The sequence below is a fragment of the Topomyia yanbarensis genome, chromosome 2 (assembly GCF_030247195.1).
Source record: "Topomyia yanbarensis strain Yona2022 chromosome 2, ASM3024719v1, whole genome shotgun sequence".
In the NCBI taxonomy this organism is placed as follows: Eukaryota; Metazoa; Arthropoda; class Insecta; order Diptera; family Culicidae; genus Topomyia; species Topomyia yanbarensis.
The window spans coordinates 21,797,984-21,813,903 of NC_080671.1; the positions used below are offsets into that span (position 1 = coordinate 21,797,984).

The following is a 15,920-nucleotide window of genomic DNA, read 5'->3' on the forward strand; positions in this document are numbered from 1 at the left end:
AATTTTTCAATTTTTTTGCGCATATCGCCCCAAAATACGTCTAAGAATAGTTTCCACTAGATAAACCCAAAGATTTTTGAATCATGGCATGAAAAATTTTGATATTGTACAAACTAGTCAAAATAACGCGCATTTACACACAGAAGATAGCGCTTCCCAAGTCCGGCACGACAGATTTGTGTACCTAGCGCGCTACGCTTCTATGAATGCCGTCATCATCGATTATTTAAAGAACCGATTTGGCCGGACAAGCTCAGTTGCCTGTTGAACGGCAGGTGGAGCAGATCACTGCGCTGTGTGTTTTCACAGCCAGTGTAGCTGAGTTAGAAGTCAGTTACACTGGCTATGGAGTTACACTACCCATTGCCGTCCAACGCGCGACTGAGATTGTTTGTTCAAACAATATGCTTTCTTTTGTATTGTGCTCGTTTCCAGCACACTTTTATGTACAATCTCGAACACAATTATTCGTACACAAAATCGCTTGTACATTCGAGCTCCATTAACATTGACTCATTTTGCCTTGTGCGCTTGGGTTCAATGTTTGAGGCAAATGTGTAGGTAGGTATACCTAATTTGTTAGCAGGGTTGCCATATTCACAATTTTTTTCACAAGTCTTTTTCACAGATGGCAGATTTTTGGCATTTCGGAAATTTATCATAGATTTTTTTCCTTGTTCAATTAACACAGATGGTAAAAAGATATTTTTGGCCGAAACATAGATTTCGATGTGGCATCCCTGTTTGTTAGCGGTTGTACGCGTAACCTGCATGATAGCAATCTGTGCTTTCGTTGCGCAAAGACGAAAAGTTACTTAGCAACAAATTTACGCGGACCGATGGAAAGCACAACGAAAGTTTCTTATTTACGTTCGATCAATTCATTGATTCATTTCCACTTCATGTGATTCATGTCCACTCAGTTTAGCCTATTTTGATTCTGCTAATAGGTACATACTACAAAGCCTATTTAAGAATGAATACACTGCCACTCGAAAAACCGTTGCAAAAAACGCATCTAAGTCCATATTTAAAATTGTTTTCGATTCTTGTATATTTACAGTTTCGATATATGATTAAGACCACTGCCTTCGCTACATTTGTATGCGTACTTTAGGAAAGTTACAATAATTGCAAAATATAACTAGAAAGCTTGGTCTATACATGAAATGTGATTATATTGTCTAAAATTTGATTTTTCATCACCGGTCCGGGTTTTTTACCATAAACAATCGAAAAGCTTTTACAATTTTTAAAAACTGCTATAAAGATTTAGTTCCAGATATTAATTCGGTCACAGTTTGCTGTCTTCTTTCTTCAGATCTTCTCAAATAAGTTTAATTGGATTCGATCACCTACTACAACTGAAATGACCGGCTAACCAAGAAGGTTTGGTTCAATATGTAACATTCGACGTTGATTGGTTGTGCTTAAACTATACGTAAGAAATATATTTGATTTATGATTACTGTAAATGTTCCAAAAAAATAAATATTTTACATTTAGTAGTACAGTCCTACGTCTACAGTTCGTGCAACCCCATAGGGCTGCCCCTTGTAATTTTTTCTAAGTGTGTGGACACAAACAGTGATTCGATTTTTGGAGCTAACGTAGCCCTGGTACTGAGTTAGTCTTTCTGAAGGTATCCAACGGGGAAAACCGATCGAAATGGTGAGTTAAACGAAAGCAATTGTGAACCAAAAATTACCCCCAAAGGCAACATTCGAACGTGCAACCATTGGGACTCCGACCCAATGCTTAGACCCTTCTGCTATCCCTGTGTTATGGTGACGTCCCAGGAAGAACACATGATTATCACATTGGTGACAGTGATCGTACCACTGCCTGTAGAGAGATATCGCACACAACTGCCGCTGCCACCCAACACATTTGATCTGTTTAATTTCCGTTTATTATCGTCTGATATCTGATTCTAGTTCATTACCCACCGTACTTCGGTGGGTGACAGAGCTAATAGAGACTGTCGATTGCTGGTCCCTTTCCCTTGTCTCCATCTCCCAAAGCCCAGGCCGGTCATTGTGAGTTCGCTGTCAATTGTATAGCAGCTTCTGGTCATTTGACTTTTTACCTTTTTTTAACTTCCATCAGCACTGTCTCAGCTTATGGAAGTAAACCAACCCAATGATCCACATTCTAATGAAAACAATTCCTGCCAAGATAATGAATACATACAGGGTAGAGGTAATTATTAATGCTGTTTCTAGTATAGTTTAATTTGTTTTGAATGTGTTGATGATTTACACCATTTTGAAAACCAAGATGGCGACTTCCAGTTATTACGAAACAATGAAAACTTTCATTAATATAGGTGTCATATGGAAGGTGGTAGTCAGTAGGTGATGAAAATTGATGCCATTTTGAAATCCATTGGTAGTTTTTACTGTTTTGTAGTAAGTGGAAGCCGCCAACTTGGATCTTAAAACGGCCTCAATCATTATTTTTTGTCATCTACTGACCAGCCCCTTTTAAATGAAACCCATATTGATTTTGGATTTCACTTTTTTGTGGTTGCTGGAAACCGCCATCATAACTATATGATATTTCATGAAAAAGTGCATGAAACAGGGATGACGAACAGTAAATATTTCAAATTTTGTGAAAAAATTGCATGAAATTGAAAATTATTAGGGATATCCTCTAAATATCACAAGAACGCAAGATAGATCGTTAAACATGTAATCAAGACCCAGTTCACGAAAACATGAATAATAGTTTATGATTTTGTGAACTATTTCGCGAGCACAAATGGTTTAGTTGTGACTAATCAATCATTAACCAGTTAACGAATACATGAATAATATTTCTGGAGAAAATTTAGAGTAGGACGTTAGTAACAATTGGGGTCTTTCTCTTCTGTTCACTACTCGTTCGTTTCGACATTTAGTACTCAACTCTACATAATATTCTAGTAAAAACCATCGGATTTCGAAATGTACTGGAAAATTAGTGCAAAGTGTTATAGTGACGTCGCAATAATCGAAAAAGAAAGTAAACAAAGAGAGGCTCTCAATGTTACGTGCTATTCTAAATTGTCTCCAAATTTCATGATTTTATGCAATATTTTACGAGCACGAATTGTAAATCGCCACTAATCGTTATATCTAGGGAGACCATTAAAAAGACTATGTATTTATGATCAGACAAAGACGGTTCTAGCTGGTCGGGTACAAGCGTAATACTGTCAGAGCAGAGAGTTACACCTAACACCTCTTCCCTGCCAGTCGTGCAAATATTTGCGATTTCCTTTTTTGACTGAACGCAGATTTGTGCTGCTTAAGTACCGTAAACCGGGGTGACTTTGATCATCGGGGTGACTTTGATCACTCGAAACTTTTTTCGTAGATCGCTTATTAAACCACAATAGTCTACCGAATTATTTTAATTTGAAATGATTTTTACTCTAAACTTACAAAATACTGATTTGTTATACTTTTTAAGTAAATTGTTCGGTTTTTGGGTACAAAAACTACAAAAAACCGAAATTTGACTTTACCATATTTTTACGAAGCTTTGTAAAGTGTCTATTTTTTATAAAACAAATAAATCTCAGATTTGAGCAAGAGTAATAAATTACAAGCGAGTTTTTATTTTTCTTTAGATTGAGACGTGCCAAATTTAGTTTTATGAGTTTGTTTATTTTAAATACATTTTTTGTGAAACTAGTTCGCAATTATTTCAAATTATTTTAAGCTAAAATTCGCAACATTTTTTTTATTGTTCAATATTCCAAGGTGTTAAAATGGATGAAACTTTTTGTACATTGATAAAGCACTGAAATAAAACAACTTTAGCAGTTTTAAAGGCTTTCAGAATCTTTTATTCTAGTTGGACACAAATTATACGAATTTTGGGTACTCGAATTATACAGTACATTAAAATACTTTATATAATACCAATTAACATCTAATTAATAATGAGTATCTTTCCAGAATTAGTTTAAACAAACATTTGAATGAAAAAAACTTTGAGATCAATAACTTAATGTGGCTGAACATGCAGGTTATCAAAGTCACCCCGGAATACGAAAACAGACTTCAACTTGAACTCATTTTTGGAAAAATAGCTGTAAGCGGACAATTTTAGGTAAAACCAACCAATCTTGTTCTCCATACATCAGTACATGGTTTAAAAATATTAAACTTGAAAAAAAATTGTTGTGTCTAAAAATATGTAATGATTACTTCGAAAAGTGATCAATGTCGCCCCGGTTTATGGTATACAACTAATTCAGTGCCTCTCGAATTGATATCACATCACTTAACAGTGGAAGCCCATTTCAGCAACAGTAAGATACAACTTTTTTGAAATCATCAGAAGGTGATTATTTATTATGCGGCAAATATTCCGAGCAATATACGTATTTCTTGTATCTGTCATCAACAGTCATATTGACTGTGACAGAATAAATATCGTGAGTTGTGAGAGCTGATATAAGACATGCGTACTACTCGCAAGGACCTATACATTTGACGTGAATTTTTCATACCATTTATGCTGAAGGCAACGGAGATGAGTAAAGTAGCTTTCCAACGGAGAAGTTTGCTTTGTGGAAATACGGTTCTTGAGCCCAAGTTATGGAAGCTATTCCTGCCTGCACAAGGCGGCATAGATTCATACGTTCTGTGTGTTTATGCTGAAGATTAATTTGTGTTACTCTAACCATTGTCGATTAGAGCACTACCCGATCAGAAGCCCATAACAAAAATATTTCAATACTACTACGTTGTTACTTGTTATAATTTTCTGTAATTTTAATTTCTAACGAGATCTGCTTTGTTACACAGAGTACTATGAAATTTGCCCTCAGATATAATTTTACTATTGTATTCTGATCGGGTACACTAGAGTGACAGGAAAAAATGACCCCTATTGGCCCATGCCTGATTCGATTCCTAGTCCCACCAGAAGTACTTGCACCAAATTTGAAACAAATCGGACAAGTCTAGCTACCGGACCAACGTGCTTGAAGTTTTTATGGGATTTTTCGACAATTTACATGGAGAAAACTCATTAACTCGTTTTTTGCCGCTAGGTGGCACTGTATGTATGGTATTATCACTGTAAGTGAAAATAAGAAAGATAATTTAATTGTCTACAACTTTGCTGAAGACTGCTAGTGAATTTGGCTTTGTTAAAAGAAGTTATTAAACTTTTAGTGAAGTGATGTCTAAGTCAGTTTTGTATGGGGCCTAGCAGTGCATGGTTGTGTATCAGTACTCGGTTCGCGCGAACGAAACATTTTTGTGAAATAATCGTAAGATTTAGCTCTATGGTATGTTCAGAAGAATTGTAGTAAATAATACGAGCCATGCTTTGGTTAGAAAATTTTAGTTCCACATTTTACCGCATAGAGGGCGCCGACACTAACTTTTCAACGGAAAGAGATAGAAATTAGGTGTCTTCGTATTTTATGGTATAATTCTTCTAAACATACTATTCAGCTAAACCTATCGATTATGTCACAAAAATGCATAGTTCGTGTGAATCGAGTACTGCTACACAACCATGGACATCCCTTCGTTAAAAGTGTAATAACTTCTTTCAACAAAGCCGGATTCACTAGCAGTCTTCAACAAAGTTGTATATAATTAAATCATCTTTCTTATTTTCACTTACAGTGAGAATACGATACATACAGTGCCACCTAGCGGCAAAAATGCGAGTTTGTAGGTTTTCTCCATGTAAATAGCCGAAAAATCCCATACAAATTTCAGGCACGTTGGTCCGGTAGCTAGACTTGTCCGATTTGCTTCAAATTTGGAGCAAGTACTCCTGGTGGGACTAGGAATCGAATCAGGGGTGGGACGATTGAGTTTTCAAAAATTCATTATTTTTCTGGGCAGTCTAGGGTACACATTTCATCACCAGCACTGAATGTACAGAAACGTATATTGAACGAAACTATCTTTAATGTTATTCTTGTCAAAGTATTTAATCGCAATGAAAGTGAGTCGCAAAGTAAGAATTGGAACTCCGACCAAATGCGATGGTAAACGACTTTCAGTATTTTCGTATTAAATAGAGTATTCGTGGTGTGGAACATTTTCTGAAGGTGAAAAGGGAGCTTAATCTTTCGTAAATCGCTTGTATCCAATCCCATCATATAAGATATTTAATACTGATATCGTTTAATAGATTGCCGTGGTGAGAGAAATCTTGTTGCTTAATAATCAAAAAACAAAAGGTTGTAAGTGGCAGTGTTAACATTATTCCCGTGGGTATGAAAGATAGGAATATCGAGGTACGGCTATAAACAGCTATTGAAAAATTGTTAAATTATTCAGTGAACTGAAATCCGCTATGGAGAATACTAGGAGAAACAACTACCCAAGTATTTGCAAAGGTGTGGTGGAATCTATAGTTTGATGTGAGTGCTATCCGAACGACGAATTTCTACCTACCTGATCCTTCAATACAAAATGCAAAGCTGTACCGTTAAACAGACTACTCTTCGCTGTTACCGGAGTTTTCAGCACGGTTGAGACCGTACTTGATTTACACTTGACGAAAAATACGTTTTTTGTCCACCTTTGACTATAACTAGTCTAAGTAATCACTTTTGAAGCCAAGGGATTTGATGGTGTAGATACAACAAATAAACATCTTTTTCTTTCCGCACTATCAAGCACAAATTATCATGCGCCAGCTCTGTGATAAGATGAATCATTATGAAAAACACACAGGCAATACCATTAGTTGCTGCTGTTGGGGAAACAATGACAGTGGCGTACAGTACCTCAAAACAACAGCCAGCGCCATCACCAGGGAAACTAATACCGACAACTTGGGACCCGTAAGTGCAAGAAGCAAAGAAATCGCGAGCATCAAGGTAGCATAAACGAAGACGACATGTACAAAAACAAGAAAGAACAGACCCCGAAAACGCAGCTGGCAAGGAAATAAATATTTCCCCGACGCAAAACAACGTCTTCTCTACGTGCAATAGCGAGTCGCGCATACGTGATATGACGGATAACCCTTAATATTCGTTACTTATATTTTTTACATCTTATGAAATTATAAAATAATAATTTTATCCGATTTTCAATGGTATGGTTTCGCCGTATCAACTCACAACGGTTTCCCCTATTTGCTTTTAATCAGTACCGATGTTTCGACATCGGCAATCGGTCGATGATCATTGGTTTTGGGTATTGGTATTACCAGTACCATAACCGTACCGTTGGAGCTATCCGAGTAGACCGCGACAAAGTTGGAAACTAAGTAGCTCATGACACCGAGCATCGGCATCAGGAGAATGTAAGGTAGATTCGTTGCCAGGGACTGTCAAAGTAGACCACGACCAAGCTGGGAACTAAATAGCTCAATAGAGGAACTTATCTGCTCGTGTTAGTATAGCTGGAAGTTAAATGGCGCAATGATAAAAGTGCGTCGTGATAGCTTACAAGAGCTAGTTAAAGTCTTCCATCGGCCTCTATCGACGGTGGTCTGCGTAATGTGAGTGCTGTCGTTTCGGCGAATTTCTGGTGTGGTTTAATCAAATCAAAGCTTACTAAGTTTGATGGTATATTTGATTTTGATTTAGTAACAAAACGCAAGTGAAATCCGTTACACGAGAAACAATACCTCAGGAACAAGCCCTTTAATGCGTTGGAATGTATGTATGTGTATGTGTGTATGCAATCTATCTCCCAATGACAAGCGGTATGGAAGAATTTTGTCTGCATCTAAACGTACATAAATATTTATTGCAATCATACATGTAAACATGTTAAGCCCTGGAGAAGGAAGATGATAGCTCTACCGTTCATACAAGTCAATGAACTGCATTCAGAACATCATCTCGATCGTAATCGTACTTATCACAATGGTTACTATTTTTCAATTTCTGCAAGTTCTTTTGTAATTATCATAATTTGGTTTATATATTTAAGAAAAATCATCCAGAAGCAATTGTCTTCGTAAAAACCATTTCAATTAACTCTTTTGTTTCAAAGAAAACAATTCATTCTTTATGTTTATTCTGTGTCGATGGGATCCTGGGGTTACCCGAAAAATGATCTATTTATTTCCAGAATTTCGGGTAGTTGAAAATCGTCGGAAAATGGAAACTCTAGACACCAGCAATAGGATCGAAAGATTCTGTCTCTTTAATTTAGGGATTACACTCAAAACTTTCAGTAAGTCCATCGTAGAACTAACTGCTTTATAAAACAATTAGTTTGGGCTGTGAATCCACGGCCATACTCCCTTCATGCTGATATCAACTTTTTGATTAAGTTCCAGAGCGTGTAGAGTGTTGTAAAAAAGTAATATATGAAATCAAGCAATGCGGAAAAGAGCACTAAACATGAACAATGTCTCTTAAACAAAGTACACCAAAAAACACTGATTTATTAAATCCATCGAACTGAATTCATTGATTCAACTGTTTTTTTTTTAAATGATCAGAAATTGTCCGACTGTTCCAGGCCCTTGCTTCGAATCAGAATTTTATTTCCCCGGCACCGATAGTAGGTCACAAAACAAGAAATTCAGAAACGTGGTTCGGTTCCAGCACGAGCGGCTATCATCAATCTTGGCTTTTATCTGCTCGCTCGTACCCAAAACTAGTACATATACGTACAAAAACATATTTGGCTCGAGGCACTTATCAGCACAAATTCCACCACGTCGAGCGCAAAAACCCTTTACTCGCATCATCACACGCGCGGCTTCCTTCAACTGTTTAATTCACTGCTTTACAGCTTTCTTCCATCTTTTTGTTATACGTTTCTTTCTTTAGTTGCTTTTTCTCTGCTAGTCTTAATCGGAACAACTTAGCGGCATTTCCAAGCGGTATTTTCGTATGTTCCTTTTCACACCCGTGATTTTCAACCAGTTCCCCATATTCGTCAGTTTATCTATTTGATATGTTTCTGATCAGATCTTCTGCATTTAAATTATCATCATCAACGGCACAGCATCGGCTCAAAGAGTCGTCACGGACCGCACATACACGTAGCTTTCTTCTTTCTCCCGCAGTTCTCGTGACCTCCAGTAACACACACTCTGAACAACCCAAACTGGCTGGACCAGACAACATCTCCAGCCAGAGGAACCGGAATCACAAAATCCACACGTTTCGTGTTTCCTTACACTGACCCACCCGCGTTGTCCGGCTATCCAACATGCAACCACGACTCGCTTGTCATGCTCGCACACAGTCGTGTCCTCCTTTCAACCACAACAGCGTTGCAGAACTTGGAACTGCAAATTTTGAATTCCTGGAGCCTGGTTCAAGTCGAGCCGTGTCCGTGGTTGGAGACCAAAAATAAAACAGGCTCGCAATAAGGTCACTGCACTCTAGTAGAAACTGTGGCAAAAATTGGCACAAAATAAAATCACCTTTTTCTCCTTTCTCCGTGACAGCATGCACAAATGGCACCGACAGCAACACACCAAATTTACACACAATCAATAATTTTGCTTTGCACGTTTTAAATCTTCCTTCTATCCGTAAACACCTCTCCGCCTTTCACCGCTTTCTACCGATAAATTTTCACTTACACCAAAATATTCACCGCACAAGTGTAATTGAATTCCGACAACGATCACGGCCAAATATAAGACAAGCTAGAAACGATTCTCGCGAGCACCAAAACACAACTGAGCTCCACCGTGTGACGGGGTCGCTGCTAGGCTGCTGGCTGGACTCCACTAACTACGAATGCAAACCGAACAAAACAGACATGAAAGAGCAATGAATGAACTTCGCGGTATATGGGGAAAGGTACCTAACAAAAGAACAACAATCGCAACTCGTGAGCGAATCCCACTGAAACTCTCCGAAGTTGGCTGTGATGGGTTGAACAGCAGGGTGGACGTGGAAAATGGTGAATGTTTTGGCTGCAACGAGAGAGCAAAGAATTTTCTTCGGGTTCGTGAGAACTCGGTCGGATTCATTCGATGCGCTCACTGTTCGTCTGCCGAGAGAAGTCAGTGGTTAGGCACTCATGCGATTCATTTATGTTCAGTGGAGGCTGGAGCCTAGGCGGTTCTGATTGCAAACGTGCAAAGGTAACCATGGCTGCGAGATGTGTGCGAAAAGGCGAATGAGGCGCTGTACTGAATGACGACACATTATCCGCGACCAGGAATTGAACTACTTATAAGATTTCAATGATGTACTTGAAGCAAAATTACGAATAACTCCTGAACCCGGAGTCAGAAACTGTCTTGATGTTGTATTAGATGATTGATTAAAATATTTACGTGTGAATTATGGATAATTTTTTCGCCGGTATCGCATCCAAAATAGCACTATCAATAAGCACATCTATTTATTTTTGAGAACTCAACTAAAGGGTGCCCCACATCAAATTACATTGCAGTAAAAACGCAGTAGAAAATAACCCATTGAGATTTTTCTCTAGAACATTTGGGAAGAAGTAGTTTAGAGTGTATTGCTTAACTGTATTTTTATTGTTGTCAGTTTTTAAAAAGTCGGAAAAAATGGCGTCTCCCGAAAAGTACAGTCAACGATGAATCATTTGATTGAACGTTACTACCAAACTCTGAGCATCGAACGGAAGAAATAAATATTCTATTAGTGATCAGGATCACTAGCGTCTAGTGAAAGCGTTTTAGCGGAATTCCAATGCTTCGGTCAGGGATGTGGCCAAAAAATTGAATCTGTCCAAGTCTTTCGTTCAGAGAGCCATGGACCGGGAGGGACTGTATACGTACAAAGGGAACTGTACACCCAGATACTGACGAAGCAACATTGTCTCATGAATAATGAGACTTCAAGGCGGACTTCCGGCAGCTTCCGTGGCTACTGTTCTTCACCGCCCAGCACAAGTTAGATGTTCCGGAGGAAGTAAGGAAGCAGAAACTTTTAAAGTTTACCAATAAATACATGATTTGACAAGCGATCTGCTCATATGGCAAATGGAGTGCACCGCTTTGGACTACTGGGACTGTAAACCGGGAGATCTACCTTCAAGGAGTGTCTATAGAAGAGTCTGCTTCCTTTGTTGAAGCAACACGGGAGCCCTACGGTCTTCTGGTTGGATCTAGCTTCGTGCCACTATTCAAATGTTGTCCTAGAGTGGTATGAAGCCAACGGGATAACTTTCGCACTCAAAAACAAGAAAGCCACTGCCCCCCTCCTGATCCAACGCACCGGAACTAAGGCCTTTCGAAAAATACAGGGCAATTATAAAGCAGGCACTACGGAAGCATCCCAGAGATGTCAAATCTGAAGAAGCCATGAAGAAAAAGTGAGTTTCCGTACAGAAGAAGCTGCAGCCAGATGTTGTACAGAACCTAAAGAGAGGAGAGTTTCCACTTTTTTGAAAATCTAAATTTCTTGCATTCAAAAGGATTTAGATTATTTTTGCTAAAACCGTGTTTATTGCGAAATCCGTGTAAATAACGTGGTAATTGCAAATATCGTGCTAAAAAACCTCAGTGTATTTGCACGTTCGAATAAAAAATGTCATTAAGAATTTACCAATTAGAATTATTTAATGTAGTACCTAGTTGGCGGCAAAAGTGCAGCTCGCAATTCATGTTGAAAACAATATAATCACAAACATTTACAATTTAAATAAGTATATCTTCTATTTTAACCTCCTATATTCATGAAATCGTAGCTTTTATCTAAGATTTTCTTTAAATGGCGTATTTGAGGGATGAAATTTCGAAAAAAAAATCACCCAGGAGAGGTTTCAGTCCTGAAGAAAATAAACTTGGATATATTCCAATCGCTCAATAAATTTTGTTATCTTTCACGCCAATTCGAAAGAATCTTAAAAATGAAATGTGAACAAAGCGCGAGCAAACCGAGTAGCTCAGTGAGTGACATTCCCCACAAACATGTTCGTTGGAGCGCTCGCATACCATTGCGTTGGGCTCTATACATTCGAAAGTACTATGAATTTGGCGCAGAAAGTGCTAGGAAATATTATAAGATAGGGTAATTTGGGGAGAATTGCCATTCAATATTTGATGAAATCATTTTTATCAATTGCGACAAGTTTCTAAAATACTGTGAAATTGTTTTTGTCGTGAAAAAAATCATCAAATTTCCATGCACATTTTTTTAAAAAAAGGTCATTGCGGGAGAGATGCCGCATATGCGGGTGAGACGCTGCATCGTTGTCACAAACTGAAAAATGGTGAACAAAAGTATTTTTAGCTATCGTTGATGTTTTTATGATTAGGAGTCTTCAGCTGAGTTTCATGAAGTTGGATTGCAACTATACATCGGCTAGCAGCTTCATTTTTCTTAAGGGGGTAATACCATTTCTAGAAACATTTTTTATTCAACATTTCACAAATATTTTTCGTTTGGCAACCTTGTGTAACAGTTAAGTTGGAGTAACTCAATTAAGGATACTATTTATTTATATGTTTGTACGAGCGGCTTATATCTACGTGTTGGTAGGTTCCTTAAAAGCAGCTCTTGATTGTTACTCCTAACAATAAATTTATATAACTAAGGATTTTGCTTGAAAGATTCTTTTTGAAAAAGCATCAATTTTTTGAAATTTTCCTTTTTATCCCAAGATTGACGTCACTACAAATCAATGCGTTTACTAAAATTAGTACATGAAACTTTGAAGAATAAACCGAAGTAACTAATACTTATATATCGCCCGTTTAAATATACAGATCAATAGACTTATTATCTTATATGTCACTGTGTTAGGTCTGTTAGTTTGTGGATATACCTATACCTGACGCAAATGATCATTTAATGACATTCTGATGTGGAAATAAAATACATTTAGCTACGTATCCTCCGCCATCGAGTGCGGCATCTCACTCGCAATTTTGATGCGGCATCTCTCCAATTTTATGGGAGAGATGCCGCACGACGGCATTTTCCTCTGAAATTATGGATGACCGTGCTCATGATCAGAATGTCTTCTAAAACGTCCCAGCTACATGATTTGCCAAAAAAAAAATCGAACAATCTGAAAAAAGTTTAATGTGGCACTGAAAAATTTTCACCACTCAGTGATGCAACTGGACGCACACAAACGTTAATAAAATTGTCGTGAGTTAATAATAAGGATTATTTTATATCTCCAGTGTTGTAATTCTTCGAAAGACATACTCACAATATTATTTTACCGTATAAAAGTGATCCTATATACGAGGTATAGAAAGTGCGGCATCTCTCCCGAAATTACCCTAATATATTTGTTGATGTAAGCTATAAAGATTTCTTTCTCTTGTAAAGCAGACCACCCCTTTAACTTTTCATGATAATGGTAAGTGAAAATTGAAAATGAATTTCGCCATGAAAAATACCAGAAAATATCATGACGCCCTGTTAGGTTAGGCTTAACACAGCCCAAATACGTATTTGGAAAAAAAATCATTAACATATATGGAGAAAAAATGGTAATAGATAACGCCACCGTATAGCGTTATAAACATAAGATAAACTGAGTAGATCCAAAATAGTTATGGTAAGTGACTGAATCATACGTATGATTCTCAAAAAATCCAAATGCTAGACACTCAAGTTACTAATGATGAAAATGATAAAGCACCATATCACATAGAAGATTCGTGCAAATACCCATAATCATTATATGAAAATCTGCAGCGAAACGATACGTCGGAAAACCAAGCTCATTAAGTTTTCTCAACAAGCCATCGGCGACAAGGTTCCATAAAAGTGGTGACAGCACACCATCTTGAGGACATCCGCAGACATTCAGTTTCTTTATCTCTACTTGTCTTCGCGATAAGAACATGTGTCGGTTGATAAACATGGCGTGTATCCAGTTCGTGAAATCTAAAGGTACTCCATGACCTCGTGATGCTTCCAAAATGCATTCTATAGACACTATGTTAAAACACCTTCAATGTCGAGATAAACTCCTAAGCTTGGCTGCTTTGCCGAAAAAGCTTTTTCAATGTTGTAGACAACATTGTGTAACAGGATGGTAGCAGACTTCTCCTGATATGCATGTTGCATTGCATGTAGTGGGTGTTCGCTCAAGCTAACATCCCGAATGTTGTGGTCGATTAAAAGTTTCAATGATTTGAGAAGATAGGAGATCGGACTGATGAATGTAAAGCTCTTTGTTTCCTCATAGGTTCCCATCTTTTGACAGCTGGGAATAGAACAAGAAACTGGCCGCTTATGGTACTCATTTTTGGGTACTTTATTTTAACTGTGTGGTCACCATGTCCTCTTGGTAGAGGTCCCAGTTCGTTGATTTGGGTGATGTTGGAATGATCAAAGACGATGGACTTAAGATCAGATAATGACGGTTCTAGCTCAACTCATGCGTAATACCATCAAAGCCGTGAGTTACATCTAACACCTCTTCTCTGCCAGATCGTGCGAATGTTGGGCGATTTTCTACACTGAGTATATGCAGATTTATAATAATTAAGTATGCCATCACGCTTCTCAAATTTATATGAGAGCTGCCCAAAATTATGTGCTGGGCATTTGCTTCATGTGTCAATTGTTGCTGATCTATGTAGTTTGGTATTTTTATTGCTCTGTGAGAAACTCGGTTTTCCAAATGGATCCATCGCTTTTAGTACACTTAACATACTGCGAAACTAGAGTTTTACGTACTGTTAGTTCACTGTTTTTTTATTCAATTCGTTTATTTGTTAAGGCACGTTTGCGTTAGCTTAAATGTGCCATTTTTTCATTGCTTTACATTTTGAATTTCTTAAAACTAGAGGGTTACACATTTCAATATTATTTTGTTTTTATATAATGAAACAAAAAAAAACTTTACAACTAACTTATACATATACAAGAGGGGATAATAATATTCGTAAGATTAGGGGGACGGGTCATTTTGTGTGTTCTTTGTATAGCAATGCACTTCATGATTTTTTGAAGGGAGATTGTTGGAGCAATTACTTTAACTAAGCGGAACATTTTACAAGTATATTAACTAGAAATAGTTAGAGGGAGTGGTTTAGTTTTATTAAGATTAGGGGGATTAATTAGGGCTATTTTTAAGTATTGGTACTGTTGGGCATTTTTAACGAGATTAAATGTTGATCAACTAAAACTAGAAGATAGGGGGGCACATAAGTTTTCGGAAGATATTCAATGGTAGGAAGGGGGCGAAGTCCTACATCTGTGTATCAGAGTCATGGAAGAGATGATGGACAAGGCTGGCAGAGGGGGGGGGGGGGTGGTTAGATATAAACTTTCAGTTTCCGGCATCGGGAATCAACGACAAGATTACAGATTCGGATGGATGCATCAAATATTGGGACGCCGGGCGGTCTTCCTCGAGCCGGCAGGGGTTCCTCCAGACGACTTTGTAGTACGGCTCAGATGCGAATCGGCAACACACCGCGTTGCGCGTGTGATGTTGTACTGTAGGTCTCGTGTTGTTAGGTCATTCGTCAGATGTTTTGTCTCGTCTTGGAGTCGCATAAAACCATCGTTGGGGTACGGTAGGTAGAAGAGGGCACTTCTAAGAATGATACAAATGAAAAAAGACGGGGGCAGTTAAATCTGGATATTGATATTTTTAAAAAGGTGTATAAAATGGACATATAGACGAGATCGCGGCTTGCCAGTACATCTCAAACCGGGACATTGGGTGATCTTCCTCGGGCCCGAAGGGAATCGAATAGTTGAGATCTGGCAGAACAGTACTCGGCGCTTGGCCAGACAATACGTTCGATCTCGTGATAACCGTTGCCACAAGCGCAGATACCGCTATCCACGAGCCCAATACGCCGGAGATGAGCGTCCAGCGTGTAATGATTGAACATGAGCCGAGACGTCACGCGAATGAAATCCCCCTGAACCAAGGTTTCGTCGATACCTTAGGGATTATCGAATGTAGCCACCTTCCCAGTTCACCATTGCTCCATGCAGTTTGCCAACTTTCGAGGGTTCTCTGATGAGTCTTTCATATATGTCACCTTGTAAAGCACCCGCCTTA

The 15,920-nt window shown here is 38.2% G+C and overlaps 1 protein-coding gene across 3 annotated transcripts in view; it reads right to left on the minus strand.

Annotated features, from left to right (window-relative positions):
* The window catches only part of LOC131684118 (protein phosphatase 1 regulatory subunit 14B), a 214,532-nt gene that overhangs the window by 127,504 nt on the left and 71,108 nt on the right, over positions 1–15,920 (minus strand). For 2 of the 3 annotated variants that reach the window (XM_058966687.1, XM_058966689.1), the window contains exon 1: positions 9,370–9,661. The exons of the other annotated variant lie outside the window; for it this stretch is intronic. The gene's annotated coding sequence lies outside the window, so the exon portion shown is untranslated. Of the gene's footprint in view, positions 1–9,369; positions 9,662–15,920 lie in introns of those variants that run through there. 3 annotated transcript variants of the gene reach the window in all.